The 23,695-nt window shown below is 42.4% G+C and overlaps 1 non-coding gene across 1 annotated transcript; it reads left to right on the forward strand.

Annotated features, from left to right (window-relative positions):
- Positions 1–23,143: 23,143 nt before the first annotated feature.
- Positions 23,144–23,334, forward strand: LOC114105200 (U2 spliceosomal RNA). Its single transcript, XR_003584968.2, has one exon. It is a non-coding gene; the product is annotated as a U2 spliceosomal RNA (small nuclear RNA).
- Positions 23,335–23,695: the final 361 nt, after the last annotated feature.

The following is a 23,695-nucleotide window of genomic DNA, read 5'->3' on the forward strand; positions in this document are numbered from 1 at the left end:
TAATGAGTTTAGTGCCTTCATGATCTGGTCACTTCCTAAAAGCCCTACCTCTGTGCATCTCTGCATCCACTGGGGACCAAGTCTCTATCACATAAACCTTTTGGGGACATTTTGTATACAGACCATAACAGGAGGCATGTACAAAGTTACTGATCCTGTGATCCCATTATGCAAGGTTACCTCTTTCACTTACTTTTCATCTGTCCCCTCATTTCTGTGTGGCCATCACACTACCTTCTCTCTGTTACCATGTTTGAAACCACACTCATCTGCATGTTTGACTTTCCTGTCCTAATTCTCCCTAGTCACCCAAGCCTATGGCCTTGGAGTCATGTTTAGCTTCTGGCACCAACCTTCATCATATATTCTTGTATCAGGTTGCTCTCATCTCTTGCCTCTCATTTTCTCAGTTATCCCTTCTAACCACTTAATTCAGGATTACTGAATAACCAAGAGATTTGGGTTTCATCCCAGAGGTAGTTAGGAATCATTGTGAACATTTGTGGATCTGGGCTATTTGAGTAGAACCACATCTTGAAAACATTCTATTTCTGGGAAGGAATATAGAATAGAAATAGGACTATGTTTTGCAATAGGACACTGGCAAACAGATTGGAGCTGCTGAAGACAATGAATAATTTGAAGGAATTTGAAGACAGTCAACCAGAAGCCAAAGGCCAGAATATTGAATATAGAAGCCAGAAAATTCAAGGGTAAAAATATCTTTCCTTGACTTTCTGAATCTGGCTTATTTCACTTAGCATAACAGTCTTTAGTTCCAACTGTTTATCAACAAATGCCATTATTTTATTCTTCTTCATGATTGAGTAGAACTCCACTGTGTGTGTGTGTGTGTGTGTGTGTGTGTATACTAAATTTTCTTTATCCATTCATTTTTTGGTGGGCTTTTGGGCTATTGTGAATTGTGCTATTATAAACATAGGTGTGCCTGTATCACTATAATATGCTGATTTTGGTTCTTTTGTGTAAATACCAAGGAATGGGATAGCTGGGTCTTATGGTGGTTCTTGAGTAGTCTTTTGAGGAATCTTCATACTGCTTTCCATAGTGGTTATATTGATTTGAAGTCCCATCAACATTGTACGAGTGTACATTTTCCCCAACATCCTCACCAGAATTTATTATTATTTGTATTTTTGGTGATTGTCATTCTAACTGGAGTGAGATAAAATCTCAGTGCAGTTTTGGTTTACGATTCCCCTGATTTCTAGGAATGTTCAAAAAATTTTTTCATATATTTATTGGTCATTTGTATTTCTTCTTTTAAGAAATGTCTATTTAGTTCTGTTACCCAATTATTTATGTTGGGGCCCCCTTTTTTAGTGTTAAGTTTTTTGAATTCTTTATATATATTTTCAATATTAATCCCCCATTAAAGAAGTAGCTGGCAAAGATTTTCCTCCATTCTGTGAGCTCTGTCTTTACACTCTTGTTTCCTTTTTTTAATGTAGAAGCTTTAAAATTTGATACAGTCCCATTTATTTATTCTTGGTTTTATTTCTTGAGCTTTAGGGGTCTTGTTAAGGAAATTGGTACCTGTGTCGATATGTTGGAGTGCTGATCCTATATTTTCTTCTAGCAGTTGCAGTGTTTCTGGTCTAATTCCTAGGTCTTTGATCTACTTTGAGTTGACTTTTGTGCAGGCAGGGTGAGAGAGAGGCATCTGGTTTCATTCTTCTACATATGGATGTCCAGTTTTCCCAGGACCATTTGTTAAAAAAGGCAGTCTTTTTCCCAACATAATAGTTTTGGCACCGGTGTCAAGTATCAGTTATTGATAAGGATTTCTCTCTACTTTTTCTATTCCATTGGTCTTCATGTTTGCTTTTTACCATACTGTTTTTGTTGCTTTGGTTCTGTGATGTAATTTGAGATCAGGTATTGTGATGCCTCCAGCATCACTTTCCTTGCTCAGTATTGCTTTGGCTATTCTGGGTCCTTTGTTATTTCAAATGAATTTTAGAACTATTTTAATTTCTCATTCTGTGAATAATGTCATCGTTATGTTGCTGGAAAATGTATTGAATCTGATTGCTTTTGGTAATATAGCCATTTTGATAATAGTATTTAAGAACATGGGATATCTTTCCATCTTCTAAAGTCATCTCCTTTCTTCAGTGTTTTGAGGATTTCATTGTAGAGGTCTTTCATCTCCTTGGTTAGATTTATTCCCAAAGTATAATTTTTTAAAAAATTATAGTTTTCCTGATTTCTTTATTAGTGGATTCTTTATTGGAGTGCAGGAAAAACTATTGGTTTTTGTATGTTGACCTTGTATCCTGATACTTTGCTGAATTTGTTTATCAACTCCAGAAGTATTCTAGTATAGTTTTTGGGGGTCTTCTATATTTGGGATTATGTCATTAGCTAGCAGCTAATTTAAGAAGCCAGACTAAAAAAGTCAAGGATTGAATTTTTTCTCTCATATGTGGAAGCTAGAGCAAAAAAAAAAAAAAAGGAAAAAGAAGGGGTGGGGGGATCCTTTGGGAAATCAGCAGTGGAGTAGAGCAAAGGGATTGAAGGAGAGGGAGGAGGCATGGGGGAAAAACCTGCAGAGTGAAATCGACCATATCATGCTATGTACCCATATGAATATACCATGAGAATTCCACCTTTATCTATATCTATAAAGCAACAATTACATATAAATAAATAGATAGATAAATAAATAAATGGAAGGCCAGTATAATAGAGGAAAGGGAACAACAACAGGGAGGTGGGGAGGGAAAGAAGCAGTACTGGGGATTGAAATGGAGTAAATTATATTCCCTGCATTCATTATTATGTCAAAGTGAACCCCACTATTATATATAATACACTAATAGAAACATCAAAAATCTCTTTCTCAGCCCACCCTCACAATACTCTCTGCCTTTATTCCTATTCCTCTCCCCAAACCACCCTACTGAATTACTGCATCTTCCTATTTTCATACCTTTTGGTTCTTTCACAGAGAATATTGACCTGAATACCTGTCTGGAGACTTCACTTGTAGCCTGGTTATGTTGTATAACCTGGTGCAAGCCATTATCCCTCCTAGGGCCTTAGTTTCTCCAACTAAAAAAAAAATTGGTTAAGGTAAAACATGAGGATTGAACCCTTGCATTTACTTCTGATCTCTCTTGAAATCACACTGAGTGACAGTAAAAGGGAGAATAAAGGCAGCAGTTTACAAGGGCAAAGAGAATGGTTAGAAACTATAAAACAGATGGACTAAAAAGATAGGCAACTGAGAAGAGTAGAAGGTCTGGAATTTATGGTAAATATGGGAAAACCGTGGCACAATTTCAGAAAGCCTACAAAACTGTAGTCAATCAGTAGCTTTGAAAGTAGATAATAGGAATGTTGAAGTAGGATTCTAATAGACTTTATAACAAGTTTCTTTTCTCCTATTCTCATGTAACCTGGTGACTGCTTTTTACCCAATCCAAGAGGAGCAGAGCTTTATTCTTTGAAGACATTTATCACAGGGACTCTGAGCTCAGGAAATCCTCTGAGAGGGTGCCACCCAGCCTCTAAAAGACAGTGAGAGTCCATCTACAGAATCCTGAGACTCCCATTAGCCACTGTTAAGCCTAGGCCCCAGTCTTACACCCTACCTGTTCACCCTTAAATATGCAGAGGGAAGATTTCTCTTTGGCAGTACTAATGAGTTTAAGGTGGGAAACACACAAAAGGCAACTAAATTGGTGTGAGTAATGGTAAGCAGGGTTACTCCTATTTCCTCTCTTTTCTAGAACCATATATTCTACCTACTGGGGTTGCAATATCTTTTAATGACCAGGGTATACCTGGTGCTATGGTAGATGGTGGCTCATCTTAAGAAGAAGGCATCTTCTGATGCTGCATGTTCAAGATCATTGATCTGTCAGTTTATGATTGATAAAACCAGGAAATCCTATGGTCCACTGCTGTTGATAGTTTTGCTACAAATTCTGTCCCTTGGTCTAAGGGGATGTTATGTGGTCTATTAATTGGCTGGGCCTGTGAGGATGCTGCATGCCTGATGCTAAGCTTCTGGGGGTTTGTTTGTAGACATTTGAGTTACTTGGCTCAAAGATGCATCACTTTGATCCCTGCCTCTCTTTCCTATGGTATTCTCCTGTGTACATATATGTGTCAAAATGTCCTTTTTTAAAAAATAAAGATACCAGTTGTATTGAAGTAGGGGCCTGCTGACTCCAATATGACTTCATCATAAGTAATTACATCTTTAATGACCATATTTTCAAATAACATCACATTCTGAAGTATCAGCGGTTAGCACTTCAACATGTGAATTTAGGGGTGTGAGATTCAATGCGTAACATATGAGATCCCAGGTTTGTGGATCAAGTACCCATAAACCCTGGGAGAGTTGTGCCTGTCAAAGCCCTGCAAATGAGAAATGCAAACCCATATCTGGAATATGTGCTCATTTTCAATCAAAATATGTCATTACCCCATCCATGATATAATGTAACCAATTTGCCACCATGTTGTTGGTTTTTATATTCAAGGAATGAGACCATATTGAGGGCTTTCATACTCTTGGCAGATTGGATACTACGCAGTGGTATTATTTATATCCATCAGTGAAAGTAGAGTTATGCTTTGGGGTACCAGGGTTCAGCCCCAGAAGGGACCCAAGGTCCTGAGGGATGAGTGTTGTTGGCGAAAGAAGAAGAGATGGGATGTCAGGTTGCAAGTTACAAGCAGCCTCCAGAAAGATCTGCTGCCCCTACAGGGGCTTTTATTTTTATACCTTTTTTGCAGGTATTTTTTCAGCTTTCATGACATATTGAGCATAAATCAAGATTGGCCTTTTCTTTGTTGGCTAGTGATAAGTGACAACCCTAACATTGCCACCTCTAGAGTAGTGTCTTAGTCTGTTTTGATCACAAGGTCAAGGCCAAACTAGGCAACTTAGTGAGACCCTGTATCAAAATGAAATTTAAAAAGGGCTGAGGATGTAGAAGGCCCTTGGTTCAATCCCTAGCATCCAAAATTTACAAAAATAAAAAATCCACCTCTTATTCCTGTTGCATTTAGGATTAAGTTTCCAATCACAAACTTGGGGGTGGGGTGGGGGGAAATGCTCAAGATGAAAAGGATTGCATATGCCAGGTCAATGTGCAAATCCCATGCATCTAAAGCTATCTTAATTTACCCTAGCCAAAATTCCACTGCTGGCACAGCAATTGCAATCATACCTCTGCTGGATTGAGTGTGAGATAGCCCACTGTCATACTCTAGGATCTGACTGGTTTTTCTAGGGGCCAGATGGGTGAATTGAATGACAATACCCTGGAAATTACCACTTCTTTCAGAAAATGGGTTGAGTCTGAAAACTGGATGAGATCTTGACTGAGCAAGAAATCCTAATTGTTTTATTGGATTTGCTGTTCACAGTCTTCTGAGCATCCATTCTTGGTTTCTCTTGTATTTCCTGCTTTCTATGTGTGGGCAAATAGTTGGGCATCCAGATGCCCAACTATTTGCCCACACATAGAAAGCAGGAAATACATAAAACTAGTGGATTAGGTCCAAAGACCCAGTATCTAAAGAACAGGAACTCCAGAAAAAGAAATCAGAAGATGAGGGGAAGGAAATTATAAAGGGGATTCTTTCCTAGATTTCATCTCATTCCAGTCAGAATGGCAGCTATGAAGAATACAAACAACAATAAGTATTAGTGAGGATGTGAGGAAAAAGGCACACTTATACATTGCTGGTGGGACTGTAAATTAGTGCAGCCAATCTGGAAAGCAGTATGGAGACTCCTTGGAAAACTTGGAATGGAACCAATCATTTGACTTAGCTATCCCACTCCTTCCACCTCTTATTGCTGTTGCATTAGGATTAAGGACTTAAAAACAGTATACTACAGGGACACAGCCACACCAATGTTTATAGCAGCACAATTCACATGAGCTAAATTGTGGAACCAACCCAGATGCCCTTCAGTAGATGAATGGATAAGGGAAACTTTGCTATATATACACAATGGAACATTAAAAGAGGATAAAATCATGGCATTTGTAGGTAAATGGATGGAGTTGGAGAATATCATGCTAAGTGAAGTAAGCCAGTCCCCAAAAACCAAAAGTCTAATATTTTCTTTGAGAATGCTGACTCATAATGGTGATATGGGCAGGGGGAGTCGTGGAGCATGAGAGGAATGGAGAAATTTCAGACAGGGCAAAGAAGAGGGTAGGAATGATGGTGGAATGAGTCAAATATCATTACCCCTAAGTATATATATGAAGACACAAATGGTGCAAAAATACTTTGTGTGACTTGAAAACTTGTGCTCTATCTGTGTAATATGAAATGAATTGTGTTCTGCCATTGTGTATAACAAATTAGAATGAATACATAATTTAATAAAAAAACTTAATGACCATTTTTAAAACAGAAAAAGATGATAAAAATAAACCCAAAACCAGCTCAAGGAAAACAATAAACACAAAGAATAACTCAACAGTGTACAAACCCATACAATGTGGATGAAATGGAAGATTTCTGAAGAAGCAGGAGGTACCTGCTTTTAGATGATTGGGTGACCATCAGGGAAATAAAGTTCCTAGTAGGAAAAAACTTCAAAAAGATCTTCAGGTGTAGATGACATCATTGAGAATTCTACCACATATTTGAAGAAGGGTTAATGCCAACTGTATATGAACATTTTCAGGAAGTAGAAGCAGAGGAGACCACTCACAATGTATTTCATGAAGCTGGTATTACCTGGCCCCTGAACCCAGAAAAAATTATTCCAGGAAAACACCATGAAAGAAACCAAAATTTAAAGACCGAATTCCATCGTGAATGTAGATACACATGTCCCTACACAAGGCACTTTATGGACAAGCTGAGAAAGACATATGATGGTAAAGATTGATGTAGAATAATGATACAGCAAAATTCAACCCCCATTGATAAGAACTCTCAGACAGGTAGGACCAGGGCATGTTATGGAATAAATCATATCCCACAAAGACATGCGTAGGTTCAAAACTCCACACCTAAGGATGAGGTCTTTTTTTCTGAAGTGCATTATTATGATGTAATTACTTACGATGGGGTCATAAGGGGCTAGAATATGCTCTTCCTTCAGCCTGTCTTTTGTCCTTACAAGGAGAGCAGGTGGACTCTTGATTGGATTCTGTGTGGCCTGCTTCCTTATAAGGAGAGCAGGGCAAGTTTTGATTCAGTATGACTTAAGCCTTTCTGTGACCATCTTCTCTCCTGTTTAGATGATGTTTGTGGTGAAACACTTTAGTATTTGCACCTCTCACTGGGGTCTTTCCTCTAGGTATTTCTCTGTAGCTCCTTTTCTTTGTGGTTCCATTTAACATGAGAACCACATGACCCTGGTGTGAATCTGCAGCAGGGCAAATTCAGTAGTGTAGAGACTGCTGCTGCTGTGCCTCTCCATCCCACACCCTCAGCTGCTTATGTCACAGTGGTTACCTGTGTAGACACTGTGTTCAGTACCATAGAACACAGCTGGTGTTTTCTGCTACACGAATCTCCTGCATCTTGTAGAAAACAAAAGTGGCCCTAGTTTTTAATTGTCATGAATTTGCTTTACCAGAGATGTTTCTGCCTTCATGGAGATCTGAGTTTTTAATCTGGTGTCCTTCGGGTCAACCTGAAAGACTCCCCTCTGACAGGGGACATCTGGTGGGGACCAACTCCCTGGGCTCTTGTCTGTCTGGGGCTGTGGTTGGAATGTGTGTGTCTGTCCAAAATTCCTGTTGACCCTTCAGCCTCAACACGATGGCATTGAGAGGTGGGCCTAGAGGAGGCGGTTAGGCCATGGACTCCACCCATAGGATGGGATGTGTCCCTTAAGAGTGCTTCTCCAGCATGCGCAAGGACCTGGTTCACTTCCAAGCACACCCCCAACACACACACACACACACACACACACACAAGCTGGGAGCAGTGGCATATGGCGGTGTTTTAATGAGCTTCTCCATTGCTGTGGCCAAGACACCCGACAAGAACAACATAGAGGAGGAAAAGTGAACCTGGGGATCACGGGTCAGAGGCCTGAGAGCACACATGGCCAGCTCCATTGTTCTGAGCCCAAGGTGAGGCAGCCCATCAGGGAAGACAGGCCCAGCCGAGGAGAGCTGCTCACCTGAGGGCACCAAAGGGGCAGAGACAGAAAGAGGGTGGGGTAGGAGTCACAGGGAGTCACAGGCCCAGGGCATGGCCCCAGTGACCTACCTCCTCCAGCCATGCCCCACCTGCCTACAGTGACCAGCCAGTCCTTTCTATGTAGGAGGGACTGATAAAGTTACAGCTCTCCCAGTCCCACTTTTTCACCTCTGAATATTCCTGCACTAGCACAGGAGCCTGTGCAGGGGACACCTCACACCCGAACCATAATAGGCTGTAATGCTCTCAACTCAGGACACCGAGGCAGGAGGAACACACGTTGAAGCCCAACCTGAGCAACATAGCAAGACACTCTCTTTCAAAATGAAATAAAATAAACAAAATATAATAAAACCAAAAAAAAAAACCCACAAGGAAAGTTGGGGGGCTAGGGAAGTATTTCATCTGTAGATGACATGCCCGAGGCCAGTATGTCCAAAGAACACAAAACAAAAAACAAAACAAACAGAAAGCAAGACTTGAGAGAATATGGTCAGCATGTCTGTCCCTCCCATCATGTGAGGATACAGCAACAAGGCACCTGACCTTGGACTTGCCAGAGTGGTGGGAAGTAGATTTCTATTGCTAATAATCTAGTCTAAGGGGTTTTGTTAACAGCAGCCAAAAGGGACCCAGGAGTGTGGAAATGCCTCCATTTCTTCGCCCAATGGGAAGGACACTTGCTGGTTCAAGGATTGTCGGCTTCTGTATTTGATTTCTCATCACTTTGAACATACCAACCTGTTAGAGTCTGTAAACAAGTCAAAATAACACCTGGCATTTTGCCAGGGGAATGTTAGAGTTCGTAAACAAGTCTGGATGATGCCTGGCAAAATGCCAGAGGGAGTGGTTTGAGAAGTAACAAAAGCGAGCCATTAAGTGTGGAGATTCCTGATTAGTTGACTGATGTATCTAGTTTATGCTAATTAGATAAGCTCTGTGGAATGTATAAATACTGCTCCTGTCCTGCAATAAACTGCTCCCTCTCCTGCTGTATCAACGTACACAAGTTATTCGTCACCCCCCGGTTATCCTGCTGCAGCCGGACTCCGGCACCAACCCACAACCTGCTGTGTTCCAGGGGATTCTAGTGAGAAATGTGATGAGAACCTTGTGGGGAAATGATGATGGACGCTCCCTCCCTCTCAACCCCATAGATGTTAATGCCTAGTTCTAGAGCATCTTAGGGAGCAGAGTGTTTTGTTATAGCATCACGATGTGAGTGAAGCGCTCCCATCCCTTGGATCTTAATCACTGTGGGTTGGAAGAAAGGGGAACTGAATACTTTTGAGTGTAGATATGATGAGGTCTTTAAAAGCTGAAAGTTATTATGGATTTTCAGACTCCAGATGAATAGACCGTTGAGGCATCATACCGGTTTTCATGTCTAAACAGGTAAATATCAGTCTCCATAACCCACGGAAACAAAAAACTTCTGGGGTTTTTTCTTCTTTTCCTCATGAAAGTCAAAAAGGTCCTAGAGGCCCCAAGTGAGATGACCTCTGGGGGATATGCCTAGGTGTGACTGGGTCATTTCTTGCTCTGACCTCACAAGGAGCCACTGTGAGGGAATGTCCAACACCGGGTATATAAGAAAGTGGCCGTGAGTGGGTTTTTGTCCGTAAGTACAGGAAGTTCTTGGTGGTGACCTGTCGGACTCCCAGCTAGTTAGCACGTTTGGTGGTTGGTGGTTGGTTGGTGGGTGTTTGTGGTGGTTTGCTATTGGTTTTTTGATTTGGGTTTTTGTTTGTTTTGTTTTGCTTTTTGGTTGTTATTTTTGGTGTTTTGCTGGGGTTTGTTATTTTTGTTTTTTTAGTTAGCAGCCTTAGTTGGTGTTCCAGCTTAGGGATGCCAGAGAGCATAGAGAGAGTAGTGTAGTGGTGTAGGGGTGCAGCTCCTGCTACAAGAAGGCCCTCACACACCATTATCAGGTCTTGAGGACCATTGGGGAGGGGAGCTTTGGGAAGGTGGTACTATCCCTCCATCTCCTGACCAAGGTCAAGGTGGCTGTTAAAGTTCTGAGGAAGAAGGAGGAAGACGAGTCCCTGCTATGTGAAAGGAATTCGTTGAAGTTCCTGGAACACCAAGCGTGATCCAGCTCTTCCAGGTCATCGAGACCATGGACAACATGTACCTCATCATGGAGCGTGCACATGGAGGAGAGCTCCTGAGTCACATTCCCCTGACTTGTGGCATAAGGGAGGTGAAGGTCCGCAGGCTGTTCAGAGAGATGGTGCGCGTTGTGCAATATTGCCACCAGAAGGGCATGGTGCACCACACTTGAAAACGGAGAATTTTGTTGGATTCCAGGGTGCGCCACCCCAAGCTCATCGACTTTGGCCTGAGCACCAGCTTCATGCCTGGGCAGAAGCTGGATGGGTTCAGGGGCACTCTGCCATACTGTGCCCCTGAAATCACCCAGGGGAAGGAATTCGAGGGTCCCCCAGCAGATGTCTGGAGCCTGGGCATCACTTTTTATTTTATGTTGACAGGGAAAAGCCATTCAGGGCACTCACCAATAAGGGTTTGGAGTGTCAGATCTTGAGAGCAAGGTACAACATCCCCTGGTACCTGTCAGAGGGAGCTCCCAGCCTCATCCAGCAAATTCTAATGGAGGACCCCACGGAGAGGCCCACCCTAGAGCAGGTAATGGGGCAACCATGGCTGAGCCAGGGCAAGGACTCCTCACCCAGCCCTCCCAGCCCTCAGCCAGACACTCCCCAAGCGGCCCGACCCCAGCATCATGACCTTGATGCTCGACATGAGTTACCACCCGTACAAAGCCTGGTTGTCCCTGGCAAATCGTCAATTCGATGGGGCCATGGCTACCTACCTCCTCCGCCAGCACAAGAGAATCCAGGGGCCGGCAAGTGCGCTCTGGGCCAAGGCTGTGCATAATGGGATGGCTGGGCATTGCCAAGTCCCTGGGGCGGATCCTTCCAGCATCTGCCCCAACAAGTGTCCCAGTGAGCCTGTCCTTGCCTTGCCCTGTGAGCAGCAGCCACCTGATGAAGCCACGCCCTCCGCGCAGAAGGGCACCGCATGTGCCAGCATGCCCGTCTGTCCTCTCCACCTTCTTCACATGAAGACACCCCCTTCCAAGCCGGCCTCCCAACGGGACCCTCTGGCCTCCCAGGGTGGCTCCACAGGGCAGCCAGGTGAGAGAAGCAGGGGCTGGAAGGGGTCACCAGGCGGATGGCCACCTGCCTGCAACAACTGTGCTGCTGCCTGCCGTGTTTCCGTGGGCTCACCTTCAGCAGCCTTCCGCAACCGAGTGGCTCCGAGTGGTGCAGGCCACAGACCCCATAGGTTCCACAACAGAGTGGCTCCAGGGAACATGCCCATGTAAGACAGACCCGTGGACAGCCAGAAGACCCCAAGCTCAGAGCATCTGGACCTTATGGTGCCAGCAACGGTCAGGAAGCGGACTCCAATAGCTTCAGAAGTGAGGCGCACCTACTGGATCAGTCTTCTCTGTGCAGATTTCCAGCCAGGAGCACATCTGGATCCACCAGGACTCTCCTCTGCCTCCACCTGCCAGAGACATCAGAGACTTTCTTCCCTCAGACACTTCCCCCTGCCCTGCTCTTCTCTGACATAGCAGAGATGGTTCTTATATACAATTAAGATTGATATTCCAATGATTTATTTAAAAAGTAAACATGTTTAAAGTAGGAGGAGAAAGAGAAAAAGAGGGAGGCCTCAGGGCAATGGCAGGAGTCCAGTAGCCATCATGCTGCCCAAGGCCTGGACCAAGGTGTCCCTCTCTCCTGTTCAGTGTAAATAGAAACTCCTGCCCCTTGAGCCAGGGCACAATGGGACTCAAACACCTTGAGCCAGTGTAGATGGGGACTCTCTTGCCTTAAGTCTGTTTGAGCTGATTGCTTTGGTTTCGAAAAATCCCTCTGGCTGGCATCAGGCCCCTCCCTGAGGTGTGTGGAGAGGGTGGGTGGCAGCTGTTGGAGAAGACACATGTGTCAAGGCATTGGAGACTCTGTTCTGTGGCATCATCTCCATGTTCCCATTTGCACACAAGGGAAAGGTGGCTCAGTGTGATCCTCCTGCCTTGATGTTTCCCATAGAAAGGATTAAAACCTGTCAGTTTGAATATGAGGTGTTTTTTACATAAGTTCAGGTATATCCATATGTGAAATGATTGGATTGTGAGAGCTGAAACCACATTAGTCCATCCTAGGTTGATTGGACTGACTGGCTGGTAACTGTAGGCAGGGGGCGCATGGCTGGGGGTCACAGTATTCATGTCCTGTAAGTGTGCTGTATCCCTGCAATTATTCCCCCACCCTCTTTCTGTCCCTGTCTCTGTCTCTTTGTTGCCTTGAGGTGAGCAGCTTTCTTTTGCTGGGCCCTTCTCCCAGGATGGGCTGCCTCATCTTGGGCCCAGAGCAATGGAATACGTCATCTGTGGACTGAGACCTCTGAAACTGTGACCCCCCCACCCCCAGGCAAATTTTTTCTCTAAGTTGTTCTTCTTTGGTGTCTTGGTCACAGTGACGAAAAAGCTAATTAAAACACCATCATGTGCCATTGTTCCCAGCTTGACAAATGTACTTTTGTGTACGTGTGTGCACATGTGTGCATGCACATGTGTGCATGCACATGTGTGTGCACGTGTGTGTGCACAGTTGTTGAGCTCTGAGAAGGGAACCAGGTTTTTGCACATGCTGGAGAAGCACTCTTAAGGTACACATCCAATCCCTGGGGTTGGAGTCTCATGGCCTAACCACCTCCTCAAGGCCCACCTCTCAGTGATGTCATATTGAACCTGAAGCATCAACAAGAACTTTGGTGAAACACTTACATTCCAACCACAGTACCCAATAGACAAGAGCTCAGGGAGCTGGTCCCCACCAGATGTGCTCTATCTGAGGGGAGTCCTTTAGGTTGACCCAAACGACATTGGATTAGGAACTCAGATCTCCATGAAGGCAGAAAGAAAGATCTCTGGTAAAATGATTTTGTGACAATTATAAAAGCTAGTGCCACTTTTCTTTTCTACGGGTGTAAGAGAATAATAATGTAGCAGAAATCCCCAACTGTATTCTATGGTATTAAACACACAGTGCCTACACATGTAACATTGTGACATCAGCAGCTGAGGGGTGGGGATGGAGATGCACAGCACCAGCAATCTCTGCACTACTGAAGGTTTTTTTTGCTGCCAATTTGCATCAGGATGTGTCCCTTTCTCCTGTTAAATGGAACTCCCAATGGGAACCACAAAGAAATGCGTATAGGATGTACCTAAAATGAGAAGTATATGAATAAAAATGTTTCACTACAAACATCAGAAATTAGATATGGTCACAACTTCACAGTTTTCAGATGGAAGAATATTTTTCCATGATGAGACAGCCCTAGACTAACACTACTTAATACTATTAAGATCCAACTCTGTGAACTGTAGCTGAGTATAAGGTGGGGGTGGTAGGTGGACTCTGTCGTACCCAATGGAGGGGTGCATTGAGTGTAGAAAAGTTTTAATTCATAATGAAAGGCATGAAAACTTGTCTATTTTTTATTAGCATCATGTACCATTGATTCTGAACAACATCAGTTCATGAGTAGTGAGGATACTGGGAAACATCATTCTTTCCTCATGCCTGGGAATTTATTTCTGAAAAAAAAAAATTGATTGGGATAGTCCTGGAGGGAAGAAAGGTGAGAAGAGAAATTCAGCAGCTCCCACTAAGCCCTGAATGATACTTATCAACCAGGCCAGGCAGCTAAACAGGAATCAGAAACAGAAAGATATTTATTTTGTGAGTATCAGAAGGACCGAGATGATTCTTAAGTAGAGATTTGACCTGAGAAGGCACGGGGAAAACTGTTAACAGATTCAGTCATCCCCAGAAATGAAGAAGTTTTTCTTCTAAGTGTTAGTTACTAATTATAGCTCAGGGCCAAAAGCTATGGATTTCAAAGGAAATGAAATGCATTCCCCAACCTTTCCTCAACCACCTGTCATGTTCTCTGCTCCCAACTACACTTCACATCTTCACCCTAGTGAACAAGGCACTTTTAGCCTGGAGCTGATGCCCCTTACATCCTCAGGCCAGGAGGGTGGAAGAAGAGAAGCCTCTGGAGGTTTGGAAGGAAAGATTCATGTGATGTCAGAGCCAGAAGTGATTTTAGAGAGGAATACCCGCCCCCTTCCACACAGTGAAAGGAGTGGTTCTGTTTGACCTCTGGGTCTCTGCTGGGATCCAAGGCACAGATTTTCACTTAAGGATGTCAAAAAGGTGAACACTCAAGGGTGATGTCCAAGCCTCTGGATTAAGCTAAAAGCTGTAGATGTAGAACTGGGAATCTTTCACATTTTTAATAAGAAGTAGGGAGTGTTTGGTGGAGAAAGAGGCGGAGAAATGAAGTAAATTGGACCAAACAATGTATTCCGGCTCTTGAGAACTTCCAAGCAACCTCAGAGTCGCTGAAGGTCTAAAGCATTCTAATGCAATTTGACCACCTCTTTGTGGGGCTGGGCATGGCCGGAAGCAGTATTGTAGCTGCTATTCTCGATCCAGAGAGATAGGATGTCCTTTTCCCTGGAGACCCCAGGATGTTGGGAAAGAGGGGTCCCAGGTGGCTTAGTGGCTCAGATACCTTAGAGTAAGCTTTTAGAGACCCTCTGGTCCTAATGCATCTTTCAACAGATAAGGACATCAGATCCTTGGAGACAGAACTGAGTTGCCTGTTAAAGTACAATTTTTAAAAGGGTAAAATCTTTCACACAGATAGTAAATAAACACATTTCAAAGATTTTTACTGAAATTCATTAATTAATGAGGAAACAGTAAAATATTGGCCCAAGTGCATCTGAGAAGCTAGATACATAAAATAAATTTAATAGCTCTCTGGGTTATAGGCTATACAAAAAAAACCAAAACTGGTTTATATTTAACAGGATCATAAACTGTAAACTTTGGGGCTATTAGTTTCACTGGGCAGAAATTATTTCCATGTCGACCAAACAAAAATTTTAAGTGATACTTTACAGTGAAGTAAACTAGTAAATAGTTAAGTCCAGCTCTAGAAGAACACCCAATAATCTCTATGGCTTATTTCCAAGTTTCAGATGCTTTTTAAACTTGTCCAAGGTCACAATGGTAATTGCAAGCAGATGTAAGATGACAAGTGAGGTCTCCTATAACTAAACCAATACTTTCGCCATTGTAATTCTGGGAGACCAAGATGTCCAAGAGCCAAATTGTCACTCATAGAAGGGACTGCTTGAAGAAATGGTAGATTCCTTTCTTACCTGCATAGCCTGAACATCCTACCTGCAGTTGCTTATGCAAATACCTACTTGTGAGTAAACCTGAACTGGGGCCTGCTCTACATTCCCCAAAGCCTAGGCCTGGTCTGGAGACCTTCTTTCTTCTTTACTTTACACGATTCAGTACTTTGCAGGATTTCTGGACCATTCCATCACCTCTTCTACATGCTCTCTGGGTTCTCTTAGGAAACTCTGGGCTCCATGTTGGGCCCTGCAACGCCCTCTCTGAATCTCTGAGTCCTTATAGCACATTCAGTTGGAATCTTCATTAGAGTCCTTCAAGTAAGGCCTGAGGACCCTCTGGCTGTGATACTTAACCAACTGGATGGAAGTACCGAGTGTGCTTGTTTGGCATAGTGTCCTTGAACATTCTTTCAGAGCTTAAATTCAAGGATTCCCTAATAGCTCATTCCCCAAAATGGGGGTGATAACTTTCAAACAGAACCTAGAAAGCCTCAGGTGGGTTTACGGAGCTGGCATTGCAGTTTTGGCTTTAGGAAAGATCTAATTCGCTCTTCTTCAGAGTGAATGCAAATGCCTTCCTTCTGGGAGGGCTTGTGGATGAGTGAGTTACTATTTGCCAAGAGATTTGGGAGCCTGAGGCAAATGACATTGAGCCGCTTACAAACTATGACAAGGCATCTGCACAAACACCCTTTTGTTCTTGCCAGATCTGTGTGGGTGGCAGAGGTTGGAATAATTTCATTACCAGAGTCCATCAGGCTTGACAGCGTCTCTCTGAGATTGCCTTTTTCATGATCATCTTGTTTACTTGTCTGAAATGGAATTCAGGTAGATAAGGAAGAGGGTAGCACGGGGTAGCTATTAACCATTTAAAAGATAACTTGAGGAGAATGAGTCAGCTACCCCCACGCCCCGGGTTTGTTTTTGCCTTCCTTTTTATCCTCTAAAATAAGAAGAGGAAAAAGAATTCCAAGAAGACCAAGTTCCTTATAGCCATAAAGTTCAGAAATATCATAATACCAAGTTTAGAACACAATCTGAGATGGAAATGGGAGACTTTTGAAAGTGTGGGGCCAAGATTTCAATTTCTTTTTTCTCTGTTGTACAGTATATTATGGCCAGAGGAATATGAGAGATTGAAAAATGAAGGCCCAGATAAGGAGCCAAATGTACCCAAGTCCATGCAGCTGTGCTGAGGCACACTTGCTCTGTGTGCATGACGTATGGGGGATAAGCAAGAGGAACAGAGCTCTCTGCACTGGGGGAGCTAGTATTCTGCCTCCTAACCCAGCTGAGGAGTGAGGGGTATTTCTCTGAGGCCTGATATATAAAACAAAGAGAGTAGAGCTACATAGGAATGACTGCAGTCCATTTCCCCCTCTCCTCAAATCAAACCTCTCTCTCCAGGCTGAGTGTCAAGTCAGGCTTTTCTTTATGTACTGTGTCTCAGCCTCCCCATCAAATAGTAATAAAAGACCCATGTTTTTGGAACATCTATTGGAAAGGTCAGTTATTTACATTCCACTTCTAGTATCTCAATTAATCTCCACAGCAATAAGAAGGCCAGTACCGTTAGCCTTATTTGATAGGGGAGGAAACTGAGGCTTAGTGAGATTCTATCTTGCTCAAGATCCCAGGCTGACAACCACAGAGCTGGAAATCTTACTCTCAAATTTGTCCTTAAGTACTATGCTTAGCGATCTCCCCGACTCCATACCATCTCCATGTCTTTCCTCATGTAGTCTATTTTTCTGGCCACTAAATTCCACCTTTAAACAAGTAGGGACCACTGTTGTTGGTACTATGCTAAAATCAGAAAAATTAGGACAGGCAAGGGAATGGAACGAATGAGTTCAGAGCCCTGAGAGATGTCAACATCGAACTCAGTGCATGTTGTAGTTTGCAGACCCTGCTTCCATTTCCATTCCTCTTTACAGGGCCTCAGTGTGTCTTGGCGTCCACCTCTTTCTCACAAAGCTCCCATGCCTCATCCCTCCTTCCAAGGGATGGACTGACTTATCCAGGGAAAATAATATTCCCTGTCCAGTGAGTGGTTCAGAAGGAAGCACAAAAATAGTTAGTGGGGTGCAAGAAGTTTGCAGTGGGCTTCTGAGAAAGTCCTGCCTAACCTAAAGCATAGAATTTCCGAGAAGAAGCTCTCTCAATTTCTCTGCACAGCCAGTGCTCAGGTTTGAAGTCTGGAACATCCACAGCTGTCTCACTTATAGGCTGAGGATGCAGCAGCTTCATGGGAAATCAGAGCCGGGGCCACCAGCCTGTGTGGACTTTGAGGTTTGCCCTACAGCTGGACTTTGTTACAGGGCTGATGAATTCTGTCCATTTCAAACAAATAGAATACAAGGGTAAAAACTGTATGTTAAGGTTTGAATCTGGAATGTCCTCCAAAAGGCATAAGTGTAGAAAGCATGGTCCCCAATGCTGCAAGGTTCAGAGGTGTGGCTTTTAGGCAATGCTCAGAGCATGAAGACTCTGACCTCATATTAATCCATTGATGACTAAATGGACTACTGGGACCTAGTTGGGGGAAGTAGGTCACTTGGAGCATTCCCTGGAAGGGTTTAACTTCTCTCTGGCTCCTTCTCCTCTCTCTGCTTCTCAGTTATTATGAACCAAGCAGCTTTCCTCTGCCAGGTCCTGCCACTGATGTTCCTGCCGCCATGATGTTCCTGCCGCCATCATGATGTTCCTGCCACCATGATGATGTTCCTGCCTTGGAGCTGACCAACCAGGAACGGAACCTTTAAAATCCTAAGCCAAAATAAACCTTTCCTCCTCTAGGTTGTTCATATCAGGTATTTTGGTCACAGCGATGAAAAATTGAATAACATACTGAGTCAAGAGTGAAGCAGCTGAGTTCAGTGGCACACACCTGCAATTCCAGTCACTTAGGAGGTGAGACAGGAGAATCACAAGTTTGAGTTCAGCCTCAGTAACATAGAAAGATCCTCAGCTACTTAGCAAGACTCTGTCTCTAAATAAATAAATGAATAAATAAATAAATAAATAAGGAGTGAGGATATTGTTCAGTGGTAAAGCACTCCAGGGTTCAATCCCTAGCACACCACCTCCCCCAAAAGAGTTAAGCAAATGATCCAATGAGAACATTAACATTAATCTAAAATTAATCTGAAAAAGCTAGTTAGGGAAACAATAACTTAAGAAGTGATGATAGAGAAAGTGAAAATGCACAATGGGGGATTCTGAGAACAGAAAATCGGGCACAAAACCAACGGAGGGTCCTGAGAACCTGGGCCATTGTTATTTTTTCCTTGTACCACGGATTGAACCAGGGGTACTTAACCCCTGAGCCACATCCCCAGAACTTTTTTTATATTTTATTTAAAGACAGGGTCTCACTGAGTTGCTTAGGGCTTTGCTAAGTTGCTGAGTCTGGCCTCGAACTTGTGATTCTCCTTCCTCAGCCTCCCCAGCCACTGGGATTACAGGCCTAAGCCACTGCACTGCCTTTTGGAGCATTATAGGTTGGGCTGTTTGTTTAGCATATGATCTAACAGATACCAGTAGGGACCACAGATTTACTGACTTATGGAACCTCCCCTCCCCTTTTTTTTTGTCTCAGTCCAAATCTCACTCATCCTTCAAGCCTTAGGAAGGAAGTCTTTTCTGTCTATAGTGGGCCTTATTTACTTCCTTCTCCCAAGGCTTCCTTGGAATCTCTCTTCTCTGTGAAGGCATATACTATGCATAATTCCCATGCACCTGTGGGTGAGAATTTTGTCTCTTAAGTCTAAATAAGTAGTATGTTTGTTTATTTCTTCTCCCACAGAAGAAACCTAAGCTATTTCCAGAAATCAAGAGAAAGCAAACACTATTCCACATGATCGTGTGCTAAAGCTCATTAGAGAGAGAATATTAGTGTTCCTGAGGAAGTCCTCTGTCAGTACAGCCCTGCGGTGTTTCCCTCCTCCTCCTATAGGACTATGGGGAGGCAGCCAGCGCCCCCCCTAAGGGGTCCTTCTTCCTGCCTGTGGAGGCTGTAAACCACCTGAGAAGATAAGTCAGAAATAATTAGTAAAGAACAAAAGACACAGAGTTGGAAAAAATAGTTTTAAAGAAAGCTTGGAGCGCCTGATAGGCCCAGCCCCCATAGGAGCTGGAGCTGGACAATTAGAAAATGGCTCCCGTGGTTTATTTAAGGGGGTACATCAAAGGCAGGGATAAGGTTCCAGGGATGGAATCTCGCTTCATGGTGTCTTGCATTCAGTAGGTTGATTGGCATCTTGGCAGGTCACACCCACCTCTGAGAGGCTGTGTGGCTGCAGCAGGTCACCCCATCTCCAGTGCTGTGTGGGACCAGGCAGAACTCGAATAGTGTCACATATGTCTGGGTGGTCTTAGCCAGAGGAAATTTCTACTGGAAGTTCCCAGACACCAGATTCTCCTATTCACTAGGCTGCGATGCCCATGTAGTCCACACACAGCCCACAGATGGCTCTCGACACAAGACTGTTTCATGGCTGGGTTCAGGTGCAGGACTCCTGAGCCAGTCCCAAGCTCTGCAGGAGAAAGACCATTGTCTTGGCTCATGGAGAAATTCCCAGAAGTGAGGGCAATGGTGAAGAGCAACATTTGACTTTGTTAAAGAGAGAATTGTGAATTTTCTAAGCTGAAGGGAACCTTTAAAGTTACAGATGCACATTCTCCTTTTCAGCTGGGGAAAGTGAGGCTGAGAGACAGAAAAGAATCTGCCCAAGGCTCTACCTGTTTTAGAATATTAAAGTGACATTTAAAAATCACCACAATGGTCTAGGTATGTAGTTTAATGGTCCGGCACTTGCCTAGAGTGCCTGAGGCCCTGGGTTTGGTACCCAGCACTGCAAATGAATGAAGGAATGAATAAACAAACATCACCACTGAGAGGATAGGGAAACCTGGTCAGTTAGCCCCTCATTTTCTTAAACACAGCTCCTTACTCCTTATTTCTTTCTTTGGTCTCTATCACTGAACAGGTAGGCAATTTGTTGGTAACGAAAAATAAATAAATAAATAAAGTTTTCTAAATAAGTGGCTAATTTAAAGGGAACTACCACTCATATTTATAGATAGCTCTCCAGTTAAAACATTTGTATATGCTGGTATTTCATAAGATTGTATTCTGGAGTTAGGGATTATTTTTTTTGTGTGTTTAAAAGATAAAAACAAATCTCAGACTCTATCGAGGGTGTCACTCCAGATTCAGACCTGGACTACCCATCTCCGTGTGTGTGTGTGTGTGTGTGTGTGTGTGTGTGTGTTTTAACATGGGATGAGAAACATCAATTTGATTTCTTCAATGTGTCCAAACCTTTGTATTGGGAGAGCCCCTGGCTTGCCATTGGCTCAGCTCTAAGTCTAGACTCTGGGTTGAGAATTCCCTCCTTGTTTTTAGTTGACTGTGGAGCTCCTTTAATGAAATGACCCAAAATACTGCCCACTGTCATCAAATATTAATAAGCTCATTTATTTCCCAAACTTAGAGACGATGTCATGAAAATTAATGAATATACTGGTGGAAATCAATTGTCTTCTGCAAAAGGTTCTCTGGAGTCATTGTGTAGAAAATTATGTGGGCTTTTTTTTTTTCTTTTGGCATCTGGGATAATCTATTTCTAGCTAAAGGGTATGTTTTGATTATATTTATGAGGTATGCGGTAAAATAATGGAGAGTTTGTTAAAAAAAAAAAAAAGCTTCTGGCCCTTCATTTTGTAGAAAGATGAAGTTTGGAGAAAAATACTCCCAAATAATGAAAACCCCAAAATGTCATGTCAATCAAGCTTTTCATGACTTGGTCATAGGTACCTGGATTCTTTTCAGCCCTTACATCTTCACACTTGTATCTAGGATAAGTTGGATTTTTACTGAGCTGGGGACACAGAATTGGACTTGGGGAGTAAAAGAGATTTGTAATGCTCTTACAGTCCAGTTAGTGGAAGAGGATGCTGATCTTGAGTCCATAGTTCTTGCTGTACTCTATTGTCTGCCTTTCTCATTCTTTCTCAAAAAAACAAAACAAAAAAATCCCTCAACAAAATCAGGCATCAGACATTGGCAATGTATTCATCTGTTCTTATAAATTCTCAAAATTAAAGTATTTTAATTACGTTGAATTAAGATTGAGACCATTTTCCACTGTGAATCTGCCTTCATCTCACATTTAGTAGGAAGGTGACATAAACTTGTTTGAAAGCCTTTTTGGGTTTTAGCCGTGTGAAAGTTCAATTTGGGATCTACTTAGTCTGGATTTACTGGGGTGTATTTATGTATTTCATTTATCTAAACATGATGAAGATGTACAACAGTATGCAGAAAGTTAGTAAATTTAAATACACCATTTCAATGGAAGACATTGAATATCTCAATAAGTCAAATGAGAGTTTAATAACACTTGATGTGGAGAATCAAAATGAATACATTGTTTTTTCCTTGAACAAATGATTTATTGGAAAATAGAATGATAATCAGATAAAAATTAGTGGATATTTATTGTACCTTTTTATTCAATATTTTTGTGTTTGAAAATTTCCATAACAAAGTGCAGAGACTATATTAAAAATTAATGAAACATGAAATAATAATGATCAAGATGAGTAAGGAAATTTATAGAAGTTTCTGATGTAGAAAAGCAAATTGTTACAAAACCAAAAATAACCAAAGGCAGTAATTTATTAAGAGGAAAAGATAATGTTTCCATAACGACAGTAGACAGGCTTTTGGGTTGTTTGATAATCTAATTAATGAGTGAAGTGTATAATATAACACTTGGAAAATTTGAAGCTATTTTGTAGATTTGACATGGAATGCCTGTATCAATGATGATAATATAAAACTGATAAAAAACCACTACAACAAGGATATCAATGACAAACTTGTTAGCAAAAAATGCTAACAAACTTGTTAATTAACGTGTTACTCGGTGTATTGATTTCAGTGTATTTATGAAAAGTCACTATACTCAGAAATGTGAAATGCCCTCTTGGAGGTCTACTGTTTATATATGAAAGAAATTTTATAAGGTTTTCCCTAATAAGACAATGATCCTAAGATTTTCTGTGACATTATTAATAAAAAATTAGAAGCCTAAAAGAAAGGGAAACTGAGGAGTGGATTGATGGTTTTCAAGAGCCATCAGTAACACTGACAATAGCAATTGTTCTAATTATGGAACTCTCACTATTTGTCATGCATTATAGCAGAGGTTAGCAGGCTATAGTCCTGGACCAAAACTGTCTGCTTCTGCTTTTGTAAATAAAGTCGATTTTTTTTCTTTTTCTTTTTATACTGGGGATGCAACCCAGTAGCACTCTACCACTGAGCTATACCTCTCCCCCAATTTTAAAACAGGGTCTTCTTAAATTGCCAAGGCTGATCTTGAACTTGAAATCTTCATTCCTCAACCTTCCAAGTTGCTGGAATTACAGGAAAATTCTATTGGAATCCAGCAATAACCTATTAGGTATCAACTGTGACTACCTTTGTGCTGTAATGGTGGAGTTGAGTAATTGTAACAGAGACTACATGGCTTTTAAAGTCTAAAATATTTACTCTTTGGCCCTTACAGAAAAATGCTTGCTGGCCCCTATACTGTGTGATCGTCATCTCCGTGGCACATTGTAGTTTTTGCAGGTATTATGGCTACATATTATCACAGTCCACACGCTCTTAAGAAAATGTGACTGTCCTGTTCCCATCAAGAGACAGACTCTTGGCCTTTTGGCTAAGATCAAGTATAGTATCTGTTCTTATCAGTTCACTATCTGATATGTCCTCTATATGAGGACAATATATTAAATGGATTTGGGGAGCAGGGAGATGGAATAGGAGCTTGCTCAGTCCACTCCACGCATCGACCTGGTATTGCAGTGCTTCCAGGAACGGTGCACCCCTCCAGGGGAACCAAATACTTGGTTTCAAAGTTAGAGTGTGGGTTGGTTGGACATATTTACTTTTTCATTTCCTTCTTACACATCCTTGTATTTGCAAACACTCAAAAGTCTTTATGGGGGCCCATCTCTCGGATCTTTTTCATCTATTTCCCACAGATCTTTTCATCAAATTTGCTCTCTTAGGAGTGTTTTCTTCACGTCCTACTTCAAATCTCCTTTCCCCCAGAGACCTGGCTTCTTTCTCTGAGTCATTTCCAGGAGATGTTTTCTCTCTTTTCTCACAGGCCTTACTTCCTAGTAACTGCACAGGGAGTAGATCAGTCTTTGTCCCCTGTTCCTACTTTCTGCTCCTTTTCATTCCAG

This window comes from Marmota flaviventris, chromosome 8 (genome assembly GCF_047511675.1).
Source record: "Marmota flaviventris isolate mMarFla1 chromosome 8, mMarFla1.hap1, whole genome shotgun sequence".
In the NCBI taxonomy this organism is placed as follows: Eukaryota; Metazoa; Chordata; class Mammalia; order Rodentia; family Sciuridae; genus Marmota; species Marmota flaviventris.